Source organism: Anopheles gambiae, chromosome 2 (genome assembly GCF_943734735.2).
Source record: "Anopheles gambiae chromosome 2, idAnoGambNW_F1_1, whole genome shotgun sequence".
Taxonomy (NCBI): domain Eukaryota; kingdom Metazoa; phylum Arthropoda; class Insecta; order Diptera; family Culicidae; genus Anopheles; species Anopheles gambiae.
Window position 1 is genome coordinate 74,957,677 of NC_064601.1, and position 23,627 is coordinate 74,981,303.

At 42.8% G+C, this 23,627-nt stretch overlaps 1 protein-coding gene and 1 long non-coding RNA gene across 43 annotated transcripts in view; one reads left to right on the forward strand and one right to left on the reverse strand.

Annotated features, from left to right (window-relative positions):
- LOC1275753 (poly(rC)-binding protein 3) overlaps window positions 1–23,627 on the reverse strand; it is a 127,238-nt gene that overhangs the window by 63,059 nt on the left and 40,552 nt on the right. For 9 of the 42 annotated variants that reach the window (XR_009765372.1, XM_061648869.1, XM_061648880.1 and 6 more), the window contains exon 1: window positions 7,173–7,391. The exons of 1 other annotated variant lie outside the window; for it this stretch is intronic. The gene's annotated coding sequence lies outside the window, so the exon portion shown is untranslated. Of the gene's footprint in view, window positions 1–5,691; window positions 6,979–7,172; window positions 7,461–23,627 lie in introns of those variants that run through there. 32 more of the 42 variants (XM_061648876.1, XM_061648891.1, XM_061648871.1 and 29 more) reach the window with 16 other exon arrangements.
- Window positions 3,849–7,770, forward strand: LOC133391943 (uncharacterized). Its single transcript, XR_009765373.1, has 2 exons — window positions 3,849–5,093; window positions 6,942–7,770. It is a non-coding gene; the product is annotated as an uncharacterized LOC133391943 (long non-coding RNA).

The following is a 23,627-nucleotide window of genomic DNA, read 5'->3' on the forward strand; positions in this document are numbered from 1 at the left end:
TTTCACGTGCTCTTCCCGGAAGGACCGGCCACGTGATGCTGAACATGGTGTAGGAAGAATCCCGGAAGATTTTGTATACAAGCTTAAATGGCAAAGCCCATTTCACTGCCACTGCTTTGATGTGCTTCAAATGCAGATCGGCGGTTACCGATGGATCCCAATCAAAAGGATTTCATCAATGTAGCAATGTTGACCCGTAACCTCTTACCGTAATTTTGTACATTGAGCGTTACGGCACAGCATTGTAGAAGAGTCGCATTAACATAAAGTATAACACCAAAAGCTCAGCATAACCGCTCTGTCTTACATAACGAGAAGAAGCAGCAATTGCTGTGCGGGATTAAATAAATTGTGTTGGATTTTAGTTACCTTATACATAACCAACGGTGGGTGCTGTTCGAACGCAAACGTTACAGGGGAACAACACCACTATCTACATCATTTGTGAGCAAATATTTGCAATAAAAGTATAACGCAACCACAAGCGCCCATAAATGTTCGCTATGAGCATCACACAGCTTGTTGTTCGAATAGAATTTTGCCTGCTTTTCTCTACTTGTTTCTAAATCCAATACTGCTTGCTGCTGCCGCTGCTGCTACTTGCTGCTATTTCGCGTTCGCGTTCATCAGACAACGAAACGCACATATGTCGCCAAGTGCCTTCCATAGCTATGGAGCAATAAAACGCGTTTGGGGAGAATGGGCTGGTGGGAATAGTGGCGGTGTGCAAGCGCAGCCTGTCCTGGGCCACAATTTGAAGCTTCTTTTTTATCCCACTGCAAACCTGGGCAGTGCAGCGGACAGCATAGGTAGGGATCTGTTAAGTTATGTGAGATAGAGCAGAGAACCAACCAACCGTTTTGCGTTTGGCATTGCTGCTGGCTGGTCGATCGCCTGGACCCATAGCAAACACACATGGTATTACGGTGGAATGTGCGTTTTATGCTACAGCAAAAAAAAAACGCACACATACTCACAACAACACTAATACACGCACAGATCACACGGAGAAACGGAAACGCAGCAAGTGTAGCGGCTTTTGTGGCTGAGCCGGTATCAAGTTAATACCGTTACATGAACTAAACCGAACCAAAGAATCGCGCAAAAAACAAAACCGGGAGAATCGAATATCCCATCCATGATGGGTGGTACAGTCGAGGAGAGGCGATACACAGCATCACGACCGCAAAAGCAAACACGCGAAATAAGTTATTCGAGAGAAGGCAACGGGAACAAAAACAATGCAAAAAAAGGCAGGCACAAGGGAACATATTTGGCGTGAGAGACGAAAAGAACATGATTGCGACAAATGATCATACATTGCCGAAGCTACCGACGCAAAAGCACAAAAAATGGGGGTTGGGCTATTGATATAGGTTCTTAAGCAGGCTCTTTTCAATAAATTGCGTCTCTTTACCTCTTCTTTAATTTTTCACTTTACCAACAAAAGACAATAAATTACACGATTTAGTTGTATACAGCAACCATTTTACTGCCAGGTTATTTTGATAAAAGTATCAATTCAAGATGTATGTAAACCTAACCATTACAGGATAAAAACTGCATCCATCTAAATATTAATGATTGGTGGCAGCAGAGAGAAGGGCTCAAAATGATGATTACTCCCTCCAAAACAACGATGATCGTCGTAAAAGGAAGTAGAAAGCAAAACAAAACACAAATGCAACATCATTGGATGGATCCACCCCTCTTGGCGGTAGTGGGGAAACAACGAGAAGAAGCTTTATTGCAATCTCGATCTCCATCGAACTCTTGCAGCGGGCGAAGAATTCGATACAGCAAAAAATAACGAAAAAGGCTCGGCAAAACTTAATGCTTTGTTGAACACTTCTATTTACGAAAAAATAAGAGTAATTTAGATAATTTTAAATATTTCATTTCATTTCATTTCATTTTAAATACATAGAAATTTCAGTCAAAAGTGTGAAACGCGTGGTGGAAGAACTTGAAGTTATCGAAAACCTTTTCTAAAATGAATAATTTAATTTAGTTAATTCTATTTTAATACTCTCTACCTGACATGTATCCCAGTTAATAATAACTTAAACTTTAAAAAATGACAAACAGAATGGTAAATTGGCTATTTTCGAGGAAAAAAAGGATCAATGAATCTCCCAATTTTTATTTATGTGGTGAGTTGTGTGGGGTGAAATTACCTGCAAATTAATCAGCAATGGCACCCTACCGTCGTGGCTAACTAAACTTTGATCGCAGCTGTCAAAACCTACTGTATTTTGGCCACATTCGAAAAATACAGAAAAAATAACATCTTCATTGTTATTTCATATATAATATAAATAACTAAAAACTCAACCAAATCGAAATGGATGAGGTCAGTAATAGTATGAAAGTAACGCCAACATACTGTTGTTGCATAGTATTTTACAACACCAGGGGAAAAAATAGATAACAACGTTCCTATTGCTGTAAACAGCTGGGAGTAAACCGGCAGCAACATCACCCCGTCCGTCACGATACACACTACTTCCTACGCAGTTGACGCAGTTAGGGAGAACATATGTCATCGGTTTGGTTTTACATGTTCGGGAACTTATCGATCACATTTTGTTGATAACAAGCAGACGGCAGCAGCAACTGGTGGTGGACATGATAATGGCTTTTGTAAACAGGGCGGCAGGTCGCTAACCTTATCTACGACCGTGTAAAAAAGGACCAAAAAAAAGGAGTGTCAAAATATTCAAATTGCACATACAAGTAAACGGTCAGCATTGTATACTGCTATACTTTTGATTTTCCTTGTTGAATGAATTTAATACATTAAAAAGCGATATACTCATAAATAAAAAGAATTGTTCATTTTTTAATCAATTACTCCCCACCACAGCCACAGAGGCTTATACACAACTCGCTGCGGTCAAATCGGAAAAGTGGACATCCGTCATGCGTGGCGCGATAAGCACGAGACTTCTCTCCCGATCCCAAGTGGCGTATCGCTTAGTTGTTCTTTTAGTAGCTGTTTTTTAAATTGCTTGTAAGAAAAGGCAGTCCCAATCGACGGAAGAAACAAAGGCAATGCATAAAAGCAAGCACACATGCACATGTGCATCGCTGCACTCCACCATTCTGCCCTACAGTCGGCGCAGAAGAAATGTGACGATTGTAATGAAGAAAACCGACCCCCAGGGGAGGTAGGCTCGGTTTGGTGGTGTGTCTTCTGCTGATATCGGACGCGAAAGATTTCTTTCGTAAAAGTGGATCAAGCCTCAACGCGAGACAACGGCATCCATCACACGCTGCCCGGTCCAAGATTGTGATGACAATGGCCAGTACACAGCACCACCACCACCACCATCAGTAGCAGAACCAGCAGCAGCAAATGAAGGCAACTGAAGATACGAGTCGACCAGTGGCCCACCGACTGTTGCAAGTAACAAAAACAAAACAAAAAAAAAGCGTTGGGAATAAATCCTCTTATCGCCTTACGTTCGCAGTACTGCAACAACACCACACACCGACATAAATATCTCTGCTGCTGTGCCGTACTACCTCCTCCTCCCGGTCGGTGTCCGGTTAGCTGGTTTCGCCCGTTACAGGCTTCTGGATTTGGTCACACAGACACGTCGTCCCGTTTTTCCGATCGATGACCAAGCCGCTCTCTCTCCCTCTCCCTCTCATACCATACTGGACGGAGGCTCCCCACCCGTCACCATCATCATCATGTAGAGGTGCATCTCTGCACAGCAGCTTATGGCATTATGAGCCGGATATGGTATGGCTGGAGAAAAGCAACCCTCCTCTCCTCGCTCATCCGCCGCAAGGAAGCCTCACCGTTTGTCGCGCTAAGGGAAGCCCTACAAGGGGCGGATACGGGCGCCTCTTCCTCCGCTCCACATTGGTGCGAAGGGAGCGCAATACATAGCACCGCTGAAGGCTTCCGAATGAGGCTTCTAAAATCAATACACACACTGAATGGTGTTTTCCACCACCACACAACAAGCAAACGCGTTTTGTGTTGTCACAAAGAAATGTGTCTGTCGCGCCATCGTTTGTGCCTGGTTGCAACCTGTTTCCGACTCCGTACCTTGCCGCGTGTGTGTGTGTGTGTATCGATTGCTCCCCGATATTATTTTTGCCCTACCGGCCAGAGGGGGGAAATGGAGAAAATTATCAACTATAAATGTCTCCATGGCACACTTTTGCGCTCGGAGTCGTACACCAGTGCACACCCTAATTCGTGAAGCTTTGCCAAAATGTGCACGCAAGGACCTCAAAAATACACTTTGTTTGAAGATTCGGTGGCTAGAATGGGCTTCAGCCGTTTCTAAATAAAGACCAGATGCATTGCACGATTGATTTCCCTTCACCTGCCAGAAGTCCACCGTACACGTGTGTCGCATTATCGGCCAATTTCCGCCCCACAAGAAGAAGAATATTTAAATGTTTGCAGCAATTTGGAAGCAACGGCCAACAAACACCGCACGATGAGGGGTTTAGTGCACTAGGCTCGATAACGGTTGGACGATAACATAGCACAGAAACCCATCCCTTCTCCCCGTGCTGCCATGTTATGCATGCACATGGGCATGCTTTTGGCACCGTGTGCGAAGGGAAAGCATCGGACTGCCCAATGTGACCGCAGCGAGCGCGCGCACACGCGAGATAAAGTGTAATACACATTATAGTGCAGTGAAGGAAAGACACAAAAGAACGAACCAAACCGACGTGCACCAGGGCGTTGTGGACACGCTGGGAGAGCGCGACTTTCCCAAACCGGTCACATTCCTTCCGGTCAGTATCAGCCCGCAGCCGCCGTGAGGCGACATTTTACAGTGAGCGGTGCTCTGTTCGGTAGTGCCAACCCCGGTTTGGGATGGTAGTGCCGGGGTAGTAAAATCGGGAGCAGTTAAACCATCCCAATTGCGGCAGCAGAAACCATCGCACCGGGCGAGAGAGTGCGCGCGATGCTGAAGCAAACTGTCACACTAGTGTGTACGCTCTTTTTTCGGGGGGACGGATGATGCTGCCGGTTCGAGCGATTCTTACGTCGTCGTGCATCATCATCATCATCATCACCGTCGTCGTCGTCGCCGCCGTGTGCCCTCTTCTCAAGGGTGAGGTACCCCTTTCATTGAAGCATCGAATACGTAAGATGCCTGTACTGACGCGAAGAAAGAAGGAAACTGCGAATGAACGGAGCAAAAGGACCGCAAGAACTGATTTCGTTCCGAATATGTTTGTGTGTGTAGAGCGGCCGCTGTGTAGTGCGCGCTGCTGTGCATACAAACACATACGGTCGCTGCTCTGCTCTGTTTGAATCGCAGCAGCAGCAGCACCAGAGTACCAGCACACGTCACATCCGCTTGGGGCGGAGGAGATTGACACGAAAAGGGGTGATTGTAAGCGTACCGCCGTGTGTTGTGGCTCTCTGTGATTGATTTCCCCATCCCGTTTTCTCTGCTTTCCCTCCCCGAACAGCCCGATGTGTTGTTTTGCTTCTTTTTCACTATCGAAAGTGCTCACTTTTAGCCACCGAAGCCTCTGATGTGGCTGGTGTGCAAAATCACGCTCCCTAGAATGAATGGACGCCCAGCAGCACGCGAGCGGTGATTGTGTTGCTACGCGGGAACTTTTGCGTCTGTTTATCGAGACAAGAAGAAAATGACATGCCAGGAAATGAAAGAATGAAGCGATGGGAGATGATGCACTTACCAGAAGAAACGAATGCGGTGCGCGAGAGGCCGCGTCCTTTCCAATGCACAGGGAAGGACACTGCTGCTACGTGGAGATGGGAGTTTTTCCTCCTATTTTTTTTTTTGTTCTTGCAACCGTATACACACCACACCGGCGAAAGAGGGTGGAAAATCCAATCGATCGCACTATCCGCGTGCGTACCGCACACACACACACACGTACACAAGCACGCGCGAGCGCATACACTTGCAAACACACCATGGAAACGTCAAACGCTTTGCTTTGCGGGCAACACCATAGAGCGAAGGAACGCGGCCGCAATGGAAACAAAACATTTATCACCCCGTAAACTACATCACCAGAGCGCACTGCTACGACCGTCACCGTCAGTCACCAGTGTCCCCTCGCTCCACCCTGACTATCCCCACTCCACCCGTCGTACAGTTCATCATTCAACGATTCAGCGTTTTTTTACTGACGCGAAAGGGAATCGAACACAGCACAATCCCGCAGCACGAAAACACGTAGTAGGAAAGAAGCCGAAACGCGATTCTTTGCGTCTCGAGAACCCGGGGGCCAGTACTACTTCATGCAAAGTCAACGCTGACTGCCATGCCTGTGTGTGTGTGTGTGTGTGCGCGCGTTTGCGGGAATGTGAAAGTGAGCAAGAGAACGAAATCCACGCTTGGGCCGCGTGCGCGAGAGTGAGCGAGAACGATTCTTTTTGCGGTTTCCACCACACACAAGCGCGCACGAAATATTTCACCCAAGAAATGGCCGCACGGGGTTTGGTGGTGGTGCATGTGCCGAATTTTAGAAGCGCAATGAATCTGCCTTTGGTCGTAATGAGTTCTGGGGTGGCAACTTTGCACTTTTCTTTCTGCTGGCTTGTTAGCCATTTTCCACCAACATCTTCAGGGGGGGTCAATTGAGCTGCAGGCTAAGCGCACGCACCGGTTTTCTGTCACACAGGCAGTTCCAAAGATAATCTTTCAGTACCGCTGTCTCCCTCTCGTGGCCTGCTTTCTTCACGACCGGACGCACCACCGCAGGCTTGACGGGATAAAATCCGCCTTGATATGTTCGCGACGCAGCATCGAACCACGGCGTAGCAGGCATGGGAAAAACTTCCAGATCAATATACACACACATACACGCACTTTCCTCCCGCGGTCACGAAACAAGCGATCGAATGTTCAGTCCAAAAACACTTGCACCCCCCGAATGTGTCACACTTTCTTCGATATTAATATGATTGCGTTTCGTAGGTCCAGCAGCACCCGATTACAAATCACTTTTCTAGCCGGATGCCACCAGCCGACCCGGTAGAAGCCGTCTGTGTCGCGGGTACAGCAGAAGCAACCGTGTACGGTGGCGAAAAATCGAAACGAATCAGAGAAAATCGACCACCACACAGACCGTCGACACACCACGCGCGCCGCAGGTAGCGAGACACCGAAAACTTGAAAAAATGCCGAAAAATGCACCGATCTGCTCACCGGAAAGCGCTGAAGGATGGTGGGTCGGCCTTAATTTGCCAGTGTGCCGCGTTGTGAATGGTGTTGAAAAAACTACTATTTTCGGGATTAATGAGAGAAGTGTGGGGAAGCGTGTGTAGCTCAAAACAAAGATAATACAAAACTAGCGAGCGGTTCTGAGGGAAAACACACTCGCAACTACGTACGGCAAACGGGACAACGCGAATCACTGTGACAGGCACGATATCACGCACACTAGCGCCGGCAGGCAATCGGAATACGTCTGGGCGTTCTATGTGTGCGTGTGTATGTGCAGTGTGTATGCGCATTGCCACCTTGCACCACTACAGCCCAATGGCGTGTGCTTGATGGATGCGTTTTCGCTTGCTCGTTGAAAGGTTCGAGCCGGCTTGTATTATATGCTGGAGGGAGAATTTATATTAACTGTACCAAGAATTTGGCTTAAGTAACGAGAATGATAGGATGAAAATGAATAGTTCTTTTTAAAATCTGTTAAAAACGTCCAAAACCGTCCAAATACTAAAGAGAAGCCACTCAAGGTAGAACATGTGGAGCTGGCTTGAAAATAGAAATGGAATTGGCACAGCAAGTAAGAAAACTTTGTAGCATATTTATTTTTCAAGAAAATATTTGTGCTGTTCTTATTTGATTTTTTGAGACATCGTTACAAGTACTTATTGTATTGCAATACATTTGACCAATTATAATAATAATTTCCAATAAACAACCTAGACTGATTTTACTTCATAAATTCTTTTCGGGCCACTTGTGCCAAAAAGAAAATGCTGGATTTGTGTTCCTCAAACGAAATCTTGACGACTGCTTATGCATTGTCGATTGAATGTGCCGTTTGGTTCTTCACGACGCTTTTGTTCGGTACTTAAACCATGTTTAATGGGCATGCTCAATCACAACGGTGTAATGATTATTTTTGCACCACGTGGTCGCTCTCGTTGCGGTCCAGTTCATCTAATGAATTGAAGTTTCAAGCTCGTCTATCAATTCAAACCCGAATAGCGAAAGCATTTCGGAGGAAGCCGATGGACGCTATCAATTGTTTAACAATCAGAACCGTATCAGCGTGAAATGTAATCTAGATGATGATTTTCTACGGCTGGTAATTCGTAGACAGCAATGAGTGAAGTAAACTTAACCAACCACAATAGCAAAAATCCCCTTTTTTGGTTTTGGCGCTATAAAGCGGGTAAGTTTACCCAACGAGTATGACGACGAAATTGCTTTCTCTGCAACCCGTGCGTTCGGCGCGGTTTAGGTGGACTATTGAACCAATGCCAAACGACAGAATAGTTCAATAAGGATATCTGTCCTGCACGATTATTTCACCTTTGTTCCAATGTGCTCAGGTTCCTATTATAGTTGCCGTCCGGCCATGGGGATCACATTGCGCGAGACGCAGAAGAAACAGCACAATAGAAGGACCGCTTTTATCATGACGAACGTGCCATCCGCGAAATATCGGAAAAATTGCTGCATAAGCTTATATTTTGATCCCTTCACTTTCCTTGCTCAATATATCTTCACATCTTCAGTTGTTTGAGCAGGCAGCAAAAAAGGAGGAAAAAACACCGGAAAACGTGGTGGACGGTTAACACAATCGCTTTTTTGTACACCTTCGAGGTCTTGTTCCATACTCTGTCCGATGAATTCGTGCCGGTATCCCGGTATCAGTGCCTAGGGAAATCGAACGGTCCCCCAAAACGAGTGCTACTCACGAGATAGAAAAGCTTTCCACCTCGTCGAGCATGTCGGTACTACCGACCGGCGCGCTGTTCCTTTTCTTCGGTTTTTCGTCGATTAAACAATTGAACGTGGAAACGATTGGGCAGTACAACGGGGAAATTCCGGCATAGAAAAACGACAACCGATTTCAGCGGATCGTGTGGGAGGCGAATGATATTTTGAGTAAATACTTTGCGCTTAATTTTTTCCGCCAATGTTGTTTCAGCAAATAAATCTGTGGTATGACGGAAATTGAATTTGCGTTTGTCTGGCACGTTTGCTCGTGAGAAATAAACGGAAGAAAGAGCGGCAAAAAAACTGTTTGCTCAGCAGTTAGTGCCGATTTCCAATAAAGATAAAGGAAGCCTTTGCATGCAAATATGCACAGGTAGTGTTATTTTATTGTAAAACAAGGTTAGGGATGGGGAGGTGGTTGAAAAAGGAAAATTAGATAGCTGGTAAATAGTAGTAGTAATAGGCACTATTTGTTTTAAATTAAACAAATTGTTTCTGTTGTCGTATTGGTGAGATGGATATGGAAGTTTTTGCTCTACACGAACTTTTAAAATGATGTAGAAGGATAGAAGAATGTAGTAAATCTGTTTCAGGCAAGTTATTTAACTGAAATGTGCACATTGGAGCTTGCTTTGCTGAATATTTCCTCTAGTACAGCGGTCGGCAAAGTTCGGCCCGCGGTCCAAATGCAACATTCAATCCGGCCCGCGAACGAATTTCAGTGATTTTGAAAGATGGGAATAAACTATTCGTAAAGAACTACTAAAGATCTATTAGTATGATATTTTGTACTATCGTACTCTTTCAATTTTAATTAAAGTAAAATGGAATGACAGACCGATCAGTATTTCGGAATCGTGGTCAATATCCACTTATGTAATATAAACATTGTTCCTACGAAATGTTGTATAGAGAAGATACACTAATGTCTGGTAGCAGTAAATTTATTTAATGTTTTGAATGTGGCTTTGCGACTTTGCAATACAAAGTTTTAAACATAGTGAAATAGCTCCATGCATTAGTTCTTCTTAATTTCACAAAAATTTGTTGGTTTCAGTTTTAGCTATTTCAGAACTATTTTCGATCGCATTTGAAAACCAATTCGACGATTTTAAACTCTGTTGTTTTTACGAGTACGACGATCCCACACGGTTGCTATTTACGAGTACAACGATTTTCAAAGTGCTTTTTCGTAAGGATTCAGTTAACAATTTCTCTGCCATGACATTACTTGTTCGTAAAGCATTTCAATAGTTACTAAATGCACGTTTGTCTTGATAAATTCAGCCTATAAAGCTTTTGTATCATACCCATAATATCTTCAATATTTTTTTGCGTCTTGGAGGATGCTAGATGTCAGATGATATAATTACAGAAAACAACAATTTCACCAATCACATTGCTTAACATCATTAACCAATTATTTTGTTTCTTAAATTGTTAAATCTAATAATTTAAGTGCACAAAAACTTCATTTTTCTGGCCCACGGCTTTCTATCATTCGCTAAATCTGGCCCTTTACTTCAAAAGTTTGCCGACCGCTGCTCTAGTACGTTTCTTCTCACCGCCTGAAGGTATGCAATATGATATTTAAAAAATGATATTTATTTTATGTCTGAGTTTCTGAACACTCGATAACCATTGAGTAAGCAATTTCATTCATTTCATCACAGGCCATTCATTTCTCCACATCATCAATAGAGCAAACTAAGGGGCCCCGAGCTCAAATGAGGTCCCGAACTAAACGAACATCTTGTCTTTCAAACAGCTTCATACGCTGTACAATACTAGACGGTATTCAACCGTATTTTAGCAGGTAAGAAGTGGAGAGCAGGTTTTTTGGGTAAGAAATTGGCCAAAGTCAGATGTAGGAGTTTGTTTTTACAACTGGTGGAAACTTTTCAATTGCAATGCAATGCAATGTTTGTAGAATATAATGACGAGGATGACACAATTGATAATTCGTCTAAAAGCAGTGCGCTCTAAATTGAGCTATTGTATAAACTGTTGATTAAATCAATTACAATGATTTTGGAAATCAAACTTATTATGCCAGGTTATGCCAAGGGTCCTCTGTATTCAGAAGTGTACTCTGAAATTGTTGGCTTCCAAACCCAATTAAACTCGGTAACATATAACAACCACTTAAGAGAACTTAAACAAAGCCGAACCCATTAAAATCCTTAAAGAGATACTAAACCCATACCGGCCCAAGAGTTGATACTGAGTTTATAACTACCCTTAAATCGCTCATTAACCTGTAACAGTCCTGGAACTGTTCCTAAACTCATACTAGTCCTGGAACCGATACTGACCCCATACCGGTCTTGAAAGTGATAATGAGCTCATACCGGTCCTGAAATAGCTCCCGATGTTATTCACTTTCTGGAGCTATACCTTGACCTGTTCCAAATTCTGTACAGGTGTGGGTAAAATATTCAGGTCCGACCAAGTAACTGATTCTGCTGGTCACCAAATAATACCCAGCAGTACATATGCAGCGTAGGAAATAGTATAGGAAATAGCGTAGGATTTTTTGCAGAATTAGTATAACTAAAAGTAACAAACACTTTTTTTTAAACTTTTAAATACTCGCAAAAATATGGTGCTTCAGCCTGACACTACATTTCTCATAAAAAATATATATATATATAGCGGGCTTACCCAACCGACTGTCCTTTATCACACTTTATTTTTTATTTTTACCTAATTATTAACAATGCGTTTGACCATGCGGTTAGATAGTACGAATGGTGAACGTCTGTTCTGAATTTGTTGGTAACGTAGCGAGAATAAATTGGCCCAGTCTGTAGCTGTATTGATGGTGATAACACTAACAGTCTTACTAACAAATTCACACTTTCGTAGGGATGACGTAAAAATAGGTGAAAATGAATCGCACATTTATTTATTTTGTTAAAAATATGTGCTACGTCAAAAGTCCCTGTCAACTTATCAACTTACCGCTTAGGACCTGCTTTGCTCATGATCTGCGACTGCATATCTAGTGCTAATAATTATCTAGTTCCGAGCCGGGTAAAAGCTGGAGTATGCCAAAAGCAATGAGTTTATCGGTTCTACTCATTACATACTCTCACAAAACACATATTGGAAAATGAAATTGAACCTACCTTTAGTTATAACAGTAATTATCAAAAAGTTATTATGTTAATTACATTGTATGTTTCTATTATTTTACAAACGAAGCTTTTAATAATCATTGTTATTAGAGCCAAAAATCTGCAAATCTGTAGGAGTAATGGGGCAGAGATGATCAATAGAATCTTATGTTTTCTTCCCATCTGTAAGTCCTTATAAACAGGTGTAAACAATCGTACGAGGATTAGAGCTACAAAAATAGTTAGTGAGATGCTGATTTTTTGTATTTAATGTATATAATTTAATTCCATCGAAATACCCTATCGGACATCTGGAATTAATTTTTTTGAACAATGAGTAGTTGGATTACTTAAACCAACTAGATTGGTCAACTAATTACGGACAGTATTCTCACTTCGATTGACAAGTGTGAAATTTAATATAAGAAACGCTTTAAAATCAATTGCATTCCAACATATTGAATCGATGAAATGAAAATAAAACAAATTCCCAAGCACTCTCCCACGTGTGCTAAAACGTAATCGATCTCTTTGACTACTTCCTCGCTCCAAAACCTGTTGTATTCGCAGAAATCGCGAAAATATATGCGACCATCCCGTCTGTACAAGAGCCAGACCAGACACCATCTGACAAATCCAGATCACGCGAAGCCAATAAAAGTGCGACTAAAATACAACCGTAAACAAATGGGTCAAAATGCCAGCACATCAACATTTGATGGACGTGAATGTTGAGAAGCAGAGCAAATCTCGCAACAAACGAGTATCGATATCCGGATGATTAATATGTCCCTTTATCCTGGCAGTAATCCTCGCAATATGTGTTCCATCCTTCTGCTGGCCAAACATACTTAACACCCGTACTCGTACCACTGGTGGTGGCGATGTCTGAAGCCACGTCCGGGGGGAGTTGTTCGGGGTGGATCCAGAAGTCGCATAAAACCTAATAAAAGTGAATCCTACAACCGCTGCGCACCCTGTGTCTGGCACACTCCATGGCACCCCTGTAGCGCTCGTGCTAATTTATGATTCGTCCCATTCTTGAGCTTTGCAAAGTCATTCTGTCTTGTGTAGCGATAAACACGGATGCTTCGCCAGATAAGCGGGGCAGGGAGAATGGGGGCTCGTTCCCCGGGAAGAAGCTGAACAAGTATATCACTCTGTTCGTGTGACGTTTGTCGTTTTTTTCATTTATTTTTGTTTTGCTAGTGACGGTGTGGCGGGTGCGAGAACGCCGAACCGAAAATGGAACCATTGCAAGGCGACCGCGGTGTAGGTGGCACTGGCGCAAGGACATCAACGCGATTTCAATTTTGTCGCCTTCTGCAGGCGCACTTTTGTGCCGGGGCCGCTTTTGTCGGGCACAGCATCTGTTCATTGGCAATGGCGACGGTTGGGGTATTGGTCTTGTGAGGGAATGTTATCACGATGCCCTCCGGAGCATGGCCACCCAGTCTTTGACTTAATGTGTCTTCGCGAACAAAACCGTTCTACCGAAACACATCCGACATCTGACGCTGTACACCGTTGTGCTCAAGTTGACGGATTGTGGCAGCTCGCAATAGAGCTGCTACATTTAATCAGCGCCGGGTGTTTATTGCTATCGGTGAGACCGGGTGTCATTGCTTTTGTTTGGCGCGTTTTATTTGTACGTACCGGGGCCGGCGGTGGGTTGGCGTAATGAGCAGTTAAAGTTCCAATAAAAAAGTAAGTTTAAAATGCTTCCAAGTACCTTCTGCGCGCGGCAGGGATGAAACAAATCCGACCCCATTAAGCAAAAAAGTATCGTACAGCTCAAATGTTAAGGAGCTAGGTCCCTCTTACGGTGTCCAGGTTAACGACAGAGCGGTGGAAACGGGTCATCCTTAATTTATGGCTCATTCATTAAAGATTTCGTCACTAATGCGCAATCGCGTGCTGCGATAAATTAGCAGGATGCTGAGGGACTTTTCCCATCTTCATCCGTTGCACTTCATCTTGTTCAGACTTGTAAATATGTTACACTGCGTAAAAAAAAAAGATCAGGCAGGAGACAACGAGCACTTGCTTTTAAAGGATTTGCTGCAGGAATGATAAGTATTTGATGTAATGTAGGAAGCAATAAACCATATTTTACACACCCCATAAAGTCACTAATTGGGATGGATGGAAATTTTATACACTTATTAGAAACTCTAAATTTGAATAAGATAACTATTTGATACCACAAGCAGAGTCACTTTTTGAAACTGGAAATAACTCTGTAATGCAGTAAAATAATATATTCATAATAAACAAAAATCTAGTATTTACTCGGCAATTTGCATGATGCGCTACTTTGTTCAGATTTAATCATGTTTTTATTACACATAAAATCCTTCCAATTAATATAATAACATTTGGAACAGTTTGTGTCCAACAAGAGGTATAACTCTTTGACAGTACTATGCAAACTTTCGTTGTGATTCCATTTTTGGTGTTGCTCAGTTTAATCGATTCTCCCTGCTGCTACAAGGGCGTGATACCAGTTTTATTACTATAATCGTGCAGAGTTTATGTCAACTTGCAATAGGGAGAAACCCCAATCAAAACCAAAACTCAAGATGAGTTCTTTTCTTTTAGCCACGTTCGCTCTTCAACGCACAAACGCAGTCTCGCAGAAGGCGATGGGACCAGCGAGTTTAAACATCAAACATTTGCACCCTTGTTCTGTGGGAGTGCAAAGCGAAGGAGAGAAAGAGAGAGATAGAAAAGTACCGTAGTTCTTCTTAGGGGAATGCGGGAAGAGCAGAGCACGCTTGTCAGGAAGCATCACCGATCAACATCAATCTCGTCGTCCTCCTTCCCCAATTTTGACAAGGGCGGCCTCCGCCACATCGCTGGATGCTGGCTGGATGGTATGCGTGTCCCTGTGTAAGGACGCTCCACACAAATGCGGGTCTGCAGAGCATAGTGGAAGCATTTTATTTTCCCTTATTTCCCTTCAACTACCAACGACAAGTGTCCCGCACATTGAATGCGGCAAAGAAGGAGCACAGATTTTACAGCAGCAGCAGCAGCAGCAGCAGCAGCAGCAGCAGGGAGTGCAGAAAGTAAAAGAAAATGTGTTGGAGTAATAATAATATGCTCTGACATTGGATCGAAAAGCAGCACGATCCCAAAATCGGTAGGGGACTGTCATTGTGCAACTCACGCTCGGAAACGATATTCCAGGACAGGAATTTGCTCGCCTGTGAGCATTTTTTACACAATCCAGCGTACGCTTTACACACTTTGCGTTCTCTCTGTCGCCCTTCCGTTATGATGGCGGTGCGACACGACCAAAAGGGAAAACTTACATTCAAATAACTTGGGACAATGGAGCCGGCACAACACCGTACGTAAATGGTGATAATCTTGAAAATTCTTTCACACTTGTACCGGCTTTCCGACGGGTGTGTTATTGCGTTATCTGTGTGCAGGCTGAAAAGTGTTGAAACATAGCAGCTTTGTTCGGTGGTATGAAGAAAACAAGGCAAACACACATACATTTTCATAACAAAATCTTAAACGGCTCAATGTTTTTGACGATCTAATGGAGCTAATGGACAAAAATTCATGTTTGCACCAACATTGCACCTATACTGGTACGATTGTAGAAATTAAACTTTACATAGAACCACTTGCTATAACGTATAACTATAATTCTACTGCAGACTACTGCATCTCTAAGATGTGTTAAAACATAATATGTGAAAAATGAGGAAAAAAAGGAAAGTGAAAATAATTAACTATAACCTATCTAACGCCTTACACGGTATTTTTGAGTTACACTCAACTGATTCATTACATCAACATAAACATAAACATAAAAATATAACTACGATTGAGCAGTTTCATTACATCCAGGCTCCATTGCTCTTCATGTCATCAAGAAGTGAGGATTTTTGTTTCTCTCCCTGCATTACCATCACATCCTATGTCAAGTTTTTACTCTTGAAATGCGTCATGCGCAGAATTGATGATGCTGCTGATGATGCTGTATTTATACCTGTGAACAGCTGTAAAGGTGCATTATGTTCTGTTGCTGATTTTACATAAAATGTACTCTAGCTTCATCAAATGTAAAATACCCGGCGAGGCACAACATGCACCGAATCTGTGAAGAATTTAGTGGAACAAATATTTGTTCAATAATTAACCTCCGGAATGCATTCTGAGTGCATGTGCTTTGTGCAGTGCCTTTGTTTGATAACGTTCGTGGGTTGCACGTTACGAGCAGAGGGGTCCATTGACCATTGATTCATATCTGGTTGATATGAGGGTTTTTTTTATCCGAATGCATATCATTAAAATAACGTACCGATTGGACTCTCCTTTACAAAGGATCGTAACACCAAAGCACCTCATTTGTGAAGCTAACAAATGAACCTTTTTTTAGAGTAAACCTTTGAAGCTCACTCGCACAAATAAAAGTACACTGCAGGCATGCAGCACCCACAAACTTACGCATTCTTTGAAAGCGTCCGCTGTGGCATCAAATATATCAAAAATCCTACCCCACATAAGCCTCTTACTAAACATAAAGGATAAAGAAGACCTTCGCTGAAATCAACCTTCTCTTGCTTCATTTCAGCACCAATGAAACAGGGAACGTTTTGTGGAGGGAAAAATATTGAGAGTTAACGCTTGAAGGCAACTCCTGGCACATGTAGTGAAGGTGGGAAACACGGCCCAACGATGGGTGGAAGGTTTTGACAATTTTAGAACCTACACGCTCAAACACAGAGGCTGATGATTATAATCATGAGCATGATGATGATGATGATGATGATGATGATGATGATAATGTTGATGTCAGAAAGTCAAAATAATGATCAGATCGGTTGGGTTTCGGTTTGCTATTTTAGTTCTAGTTTCAATACGTCAAGCTCCCGCGTTTATCGTTTCAGTTGAGAAAAACAGACCCAATGCGCCATTTGATGATGTGATGTTGTGGCTACCGCCGCACAGGTAAGAATCGAATCCGTTGACAAAATGTCCTGCATCTTCGGTGACGGATTCGGATGTAGTTCACTGAGCACGGTCGAAAATGGTGTCTCGTTGTCCGGGTTTCTCGCTTCATTTAGCGCTGCGCTGCGTGTTGCGAGTGAACGTGAACGCCTGTCTATCCTGGAGCTTGCGGTTGAAGCGTGTCTGATTAAATTTTCAACAAAACTGCCAACATAAGCTTAAATCATTAGGCAATATTGCGCTCACAGCTCTGGTTCGGGTTCGTCTTCGTCTACGTGACAAGTGCCAGCTTATACTAATTGAGGGCTTAGCGGGGATGGATAGATGCTGACATGCCGGTGACGTCTCCATGATATCGTTTTCCGATTGGATCGAAAGTTTTTTTTTTCTATAGTGGTTACAAGCTTAATCAGCCGATGGCAGTGCACGGAATGTATCGGGTTGGTCTATTTCTATCAATAGAGGAATTGGCAGGAAGCCAATAACTATCAGAGCTCCAGCCTTGCGCATCTTCCAAACAATGCTTAATGCTCTGCCTATCTGGTGCTGTAGTTTACAAAAAAAGTGTCTCAAAGTTCCGGTATATATTGATATATTATTGAACAAGACGACAACACTGAAACCTTTGCTGAGTGTTTGTGTCATCAGTAGCGATGGTCTGTTGCTATAACGTGTCTGCTGAGCAGGATAAAATTCGACTAGAATAAGTTTATTTAGAGACGCAACAAGAAAAGAAGCTTCAGCAAGTATAGTTAGTATTTCTCCTATCTTATAGTGTTTCTAGACGTAGTAACTGACAACGTGTATGGTGGACGATTCGTGCGTTTTCTTAACGACAGTCTTTAACGGACAGATACTTTCTTGATCATTTGTATCATTACATTTTTATTGAATTAGACTAGATGATGCACTAAGCCGGTCTTGTGGTACAGTTGTCAATTCGTACGACTTAAAAACATGCTCGTCATGGGTTCAAGCCCCAAATAAGCCTTGCGGCCATACGAAGGACTGAATATCTTGCGATGGTAATCAATAAGTCACTGAAAGCCAAAGCCCGCAAGTGGTATAGGCAGGCCTTGACCGACAACGATTGTTGAGTCAAAATAAGACGAAGAAGAAGATCATGCAAAACACCTTTTTGACATTACAGTATAAACACTATTCTTCTTCTGCTTCTTTTAGGCGTAAACGTCCTACGCGGATATGCCGACCTACACAGTCTTTCGAGCCTTTATTCAGTACTACTCAGCCGGATAGTTAGTTCTTGCTACGGAAGGATGGTCCATTCTTGGCTTGAACTCACGACGGGCATTGGTGGCACGAGGATTAACACTGTACTTCAAAATTCTTCATAAAAGCTCCGTATGAAACAACCTATTACACACAGTTCAATGATCTACGCAACGAAACGTGCTTAATTTCGAGATAATCATAACTCTCAATGATATAAATAAATAAATTAAATAAATAAATGTCAGCTGTGGTTCCTTGTGATTGATTATAGATGATTTTTGTAAGAAATAAAGTATTAAAAAGTATATTAGCAGTATCATGCTGTTATAATAGCAATACACGATCTACACGATAATTGTCACAGAAAATTTTTCATTTAAAACATTGGTATATGTTTTAAAACGGGGAAATAACATCGAATAAATCTATCTGATAGCTACAACCAATAACACCTCAATAAAACTTTGTTACTATATACTTCCATTTCACCAAGCATAACACTGTATGTACGAAGATTCACCGAGTGCGACTGTTGTACTCAACCCCAATAGACAGCATCGTAGGTCGCTAAATGGTCGCTTTATAATGTTCAATTAGCATATCTCATCAATATTCTTCCCCCTGTGCCATCGACTTCACTGCACTGCCGATCTTAGCGATGTTCATTATAAGGAGGATCGTTTTTCCCTTTTTGCTTTTTGCCCCTCGGGGGTGTTTGGGTGAATTGAAAAGGAATGAATTATGCTAAGTTTAATTTCGATTCGAATAAGCAGTGCAAGATCTGTGTCTCACTTTATCGCAATAGGGTTGAAAGGAAGATGAAAGGGGATGGATGAAGGTGGTTCCGATTTTGCCGGGCGCCAAAGAGCAGATCCTACGCTCGGAGGGAAATTTAAACAACTGTGTCAATGGCGCTGGAGAAGCTCATTAATGGATTTCCTGATGAAGCTCCAGCAAATCCAGCCAGTGCTACAATGCTGTCTGGGAGCATCTTGAAAGAATAAAATAGCAGTAGCTCGTAATGTACTTAATGATAATAATAAAGTTTAAAAAATGTATGCTAAGAAAAGGTTTTATATTATAGATGTATGTTTGATATGTTTTATTGTTTGAATATAATATTATTGTAAGTAAAAATATATTTTATAATATGGTGTTGTGTTAGAAAAATGTAAATTTTCAAGTTTTCTTAGATTTTTAACTACGGATGATGTATAAAATAAACATAAAAAAGAAAACATGTCCATGTTCAAGTAAAGATCCTTCCTTATTCAGCTTCAGTGTTATTTGGTACTAATACCATAGCGAGAACCTTCTCGGTACATGATTTTCGTATGTTGACACGTACGATTCAATTAGAAAGCGATTTGCTATACATTTGATTTATGTATGGTGCTGTACGACGCCCCCCACTATACCTTAACGGTACTGTGAAGAGCAACAAATAAAATCAAAACACCTACAGTTCCCATTCCGAGGGGAAAAGGTGTGCTAACGCGTTATAACGTTGACGACCTTGCTAAATAATTCCTATCAAAACGACTCTACCCAAGCCGGGGACTTTAAAACCATAACGTTTCACGCCGATGGGTAGGAGGGTGTGTGTGTGTGTGTGTGTGTGATTTTTCACTTCCCCTGAGGTTAATACATCCGGTGTGTTCGATCGTAAGACAGAATGTAAACACCTCATATTTGCTCGATGAGTGGGGCCATTTATGGGGCTGTTTCCGCTGCTGTGTTTATGTCGATCCGACCGAGTGCCCAAGTACTGCCTGGGTACGACTTTGGGGATTTCACTATCGCGACATCAACGCAAACAACGCACCCGTATTAGGTTGTTTGTGAAGTATTCGAACAATATTTCCACCAGATTGCGTCTTATCAACTCAATCTCGCCACACTCACTCAGGTCCCTTCTCCGGTCTCATCCATTTTTCGTATATTGAAGCTGCACAGCTGCTCTTCACCGGTTACCAGAGAGAGCAAGATAGTGACGAGATGCTAGCAGGATTTTGCCAGTATCAAGCTTAGCTACGAGACTCGGACGGAGGCAACGGTGGAATATTAATTCAGGGAAGAAACAACGTACGAAAAACAGATTGCTCTTGGCGTTTGCTTCGTCCCAGCTTGTAGCCTTAGCGTCACACGATAGGTTTCTTTTTTTAAAGAACGTTCTCGGTGTCGATGTCGCATGGAAGTGCTGGGAGACCTGAGAATAAACAACATTCTAAAACCATCACGACTCGTACATATGCGGTGTAGCAGTACCCCGGAGAGCATCTGCGTTGACGTTTACTGGTGAGCTGTGCGCCGGGATGTTCGTTTTGATAGCCTGCTCGTGCACATATTCAAATCGAATCGCATACGGGCAAAGGGTTAAAAAAGATGAAACCTTAAATCCTCCCAATCAATGGAGCTCCCCCTCGGCTCTTCCCCGATTATCAACTACGGTCAGCAAGGCAGAGGGAGAAAGAGAGCAAGAGTGGTTTTGTTTGATTTTTAAGGGAACGGTTTTGCCTGCCTCAGTTTTTGCCATCTTCTTTTGTCATCTTTCCTTGTGCTTCATCCAATTTTGCAACCGAACAAAACACAGAAATAAGCATGAATAAAAAAGCACCCGAATAAGGATGGGAGCCTGCTTATATTTATCACCATTGCAGTGACAAATTTATTCCCCCCGGGGAGTATATCTCCACAACCGGTAGAAGAAATGGGCCATTGGCGGAGCAGTCGAACTGGGAGTGGAAAAATAAACTGACAATTGAATTAAGGAACCGAGGACGTTTACGTCCCTGCTTGCCTCGAATCCGGAGTCAAATGCCAATGGTGGGATGCACGTAGGTACGGAGAAGGTTTATCAACTGCCTGTTTGGAAAAGATGAAAAATGTGTGAATACGTTGTAGGGCCTAGGCTAGAAGTGGGATGAAGTGTAGGTAGTAAAGCGGGTTATGTTGGTAGGGTAACTTTATACTTTCTTTCTTTCACTAGCATAGAATGGTGTGTTGAAGATGTGGCGGTGTTTTTTTCCAAAGTAGTGTCACCAGTGAAGAGTGAGTTTAAGATGCCCCTGTTGGGAATTTGGCGAACTTTTTGGATACGTTTTGGTTTTGTGTGTGTGTTATTTTTGTGAAATTTTCTAATAAAACAATTGTCCGGTTAAGTAAATATTGACTCTTTTCTTTTTCAAGTTTGTGTGGCTTACTGAACTGCTATAAGGGTAGAATGGAATTTATAATTCAATCTCAGAAGGACACTATTTGAAGTTAGAATGATCCACAGTTGAGTAAGAGTATTTGTGCTTCCAATCATGCTAGAAATAATAGACATTCACTTGCATTTAACGTGTCCGAGAACTGGCCATTTACGGTTCGATGTGATACCAAAGGTCTTTTTTCAGGCTCATATCAAAACGCATGTACTATTAAGTCATGTGAACCAATTGAACAACGAAAACCTATTGTCTGTTAAGCAGAAGCGTAAACGAATTCACTGTGACATATAATACTCCAGGGAGAAATTAGCCCACTTCAGTCATGTGAGCCTCTCGAGCCCCGTAGCAAATGTTGTCCAAATACCCCACCATCGATAGTTGTCCCCCAGGCTGATGATCGACTCGATATCAGTGAGAGATTGTTGATGAATGCATCATTTCACACTGTTTGACCATCTAGAGCACCCAGACGCTCTCAAGGGTTTGCCACTTTTCAATGAACATTTTTGGCCACCCACTCCACGTGGACAGGAACAGCACACGAACAAGGAAAGTGGAACGTAGGCCGGAAGGAAGGAAGGAAGGAAGGAAATGTGTTGACAGGAACACCCGCCAGCATATCCGCCAGCAAGGAGCCCAAACATGGCACAACTGCCGAAGCGCAGTTCGGTATCTTGGGCAGACGTGAGCAATTTGAAACGTCGGATAAATTACCACGATGTATCAAGAGAGCGTTCCCGTGTTGGGGCCATCGGTGACGATGGCGAACGTCCCATTTGCCCATGGACCGCACGTAGTCCTCCGGGTGTAAACAAAATATAATAAATCTTTATTAAAGTCACCCTCTGGAGGGTTTTGCGGAAATTACCTTTCGGAGCAGGCCGAGGCCGACGAGGCCCCACCGACCGGTTATCGACAGAGGAGCGGGGACCTTATGATACCGCACCAGTGTATGAGGAATGTTTGCCCCATCATTGTCCATGTGGCTTCTGCCTCTTGGTGTGGAGGGTGCCGCCAGCAAGGAAACACACACCGTTTTGGTCAATTGCGGTCAAACACATAAGTCATTCTGGTGTCATCGGTGAAAGTTAATTAAGATGATCAACGGACAAGTGCGTGGCGGAATAGCATTGATTTAGTTTTGGGGTTTTAGGGCACTGGTGTGCGGGAGTCAATTCGGTTTAGTCGTTGCCGTGCGGCGAACAACCGATTGGAATGTGCATCTGCTGGAAAAGCCAGCGATTGCTGTATTATGTTTCTGAAACAACACAATTGTTCACGGTTTCTTATTATTGTGAGTCAAATTTGAAGTTTCATTATGTCAGCTAATGTTCGTACTACGGTGGAAAGCAAAATTGTTATTTGTTTCACCATTTTCTCGACCACTAAATTAAAAGCTCCTATGGTGCGAGATATTGCTCAGTTCTTCATTGTTGCTCACTATATATATTTTTTTAAATGAACGAATACATTAATGAAGCTGGTAGACAAGTCAGTCAGACCTTTCAGCTACACAGCAGAAACAAAATTTCACTTCAGTTTCATTTCGCTAGCCGTTGGGATGCTAGGGTGAGGAATAAACATTACACGAAAAAGTGGCCAGTTGAAAAACTTCCCAAGTTGAATACGTCCAACGGCTAGGTAAACAAGACTACTGCACTATGCGAGCTGAGATTCTCGAGCAAGGTATGTTCATGGAAAGGTGGGCGAAGCAGGCCCTGTCAGAAAGTATGGAGAGCCTTTGGGGAAAAAAGTCTCTACGGATAGCAAGGTTTCAATTACCGAATGAACAGCAGCAGAAAAATGTATCTGTTATGGCGAGGAGTATTGTTGCGAAGAATCTGTGTGGAAAGTGAGAGATGGAATGGTGTTTTTTTTGTATTTAGCTTGAACCCCGAGCATCTAAAATCGCTGTGGAACTTAGTTCACAGAAAATGGGCCAACAAAAACGGAGCTTGGTTCACAGAAAATGGGCCAACTTAAAATATAGCCTTTTTAGTTGCGGTACTTAAATTACGAAACAAATTTGGATGTGATGGCTATTATGGGCAAATGGGCGAATAGCCGTTACGTTAAATTTTGTAAATGTCGTACAGCAAAGCGTTGAAGCAGTTGATCAACACACAAAAGGTACGATAAATGTAAGGTAAACCCCATGATTTTTT